This window comes from Plectropomus leopardus, unplaced genomic scaffold (assembly GCF_008729295.1).
Source record: "Plectropomus leopardus isolate mb unplaced genomic scaffold, YSFRI_Pleo_2.0 unplaced_scaffold84184, whole genome shotgun sequence".
Lineage (NCBI taxonomy): Eukaryota > Metazoa > Chordata > Actinopteri > Perciformes > Serranidae > Plectropomus > Plectropomus leopardus.
In genome coordinates, this window is record NW_024692779.1 from 1 (window position 1) to 700 (window position 700).

Sequence of the window (700 nt, forward strand, 5' to 3'; positions counted from 1 at the left end):
ATGTGTCAAGGATTTTTTCCCCTCTTTTAAAGTCCTAAAGATGTAAGCTTTTCATGAAACAGATGTATAATTCAGCATATTCTTTCTATCTTTTAAGGCTCCTATAGTGTGCTGATTACAGTATTTGTTCCATATTGTAGTCTAGTAGGTTGCAAAGTACACCGAGTTATGTGATTTTTGATACAGACAGTTTTAACAGGGTTCATTTCTTTTTACTTTCAGTAAAAAGCAGTTTGAATAATCTGGATAAAGTGTGGGATGGCTGAGGGTGTGCCCACAATGGATAGCTCAGATGAGGAGGTAAACAGCTCTTTTTAACATTTTCAGCTGAAATAAGAGTAAAATTACTGACCAAATACATGTTGTCCTTTCAGCAACTAAATGATATTACAAATTAATTAATTTCTCCTCTGAACTGTGTGCATGTTTTTTTTTTTTTTTTTTAAATAACCAAGGAGTTCTACGACGCATACGATTCTCCTGAGTCATACAATGAGGAAGGACAGAGCGCTCCATCAATGCCACAGTCTGACTGTATGAGTGACCGTCAATAACCAATCTGATTACAGCTAAATATAATGCAATATGGAGACACTGAGATGTACCTCTTTTCTCTTGTGACAGATGTTCCTCCACCAGGAGAAGTAACAGTTCTCAGTGCTGGCCAGGAGACTGTTACTCTTGGCTTTTCACTCACTGA

At 37.0% G+C, this 700-nt stretch overlaps 1 long non-coding RNA gene across 1 annotated transcript; it reads left to right on the top strand.

Annotated features, from left to right (window-relative positions):
- Window positions 1-16: 16 nt before the first annotated feature.
- On the top strand, window positions 17-700 carry LOC121940348. The gene is made up of 3 exons (XR_006105610.1): window positions 17-300; window positions 456-534; window positions 625-700. It is a non-coding gene; the product is annotated as an uncharacterized LOC121940348 (long non-coding RNA).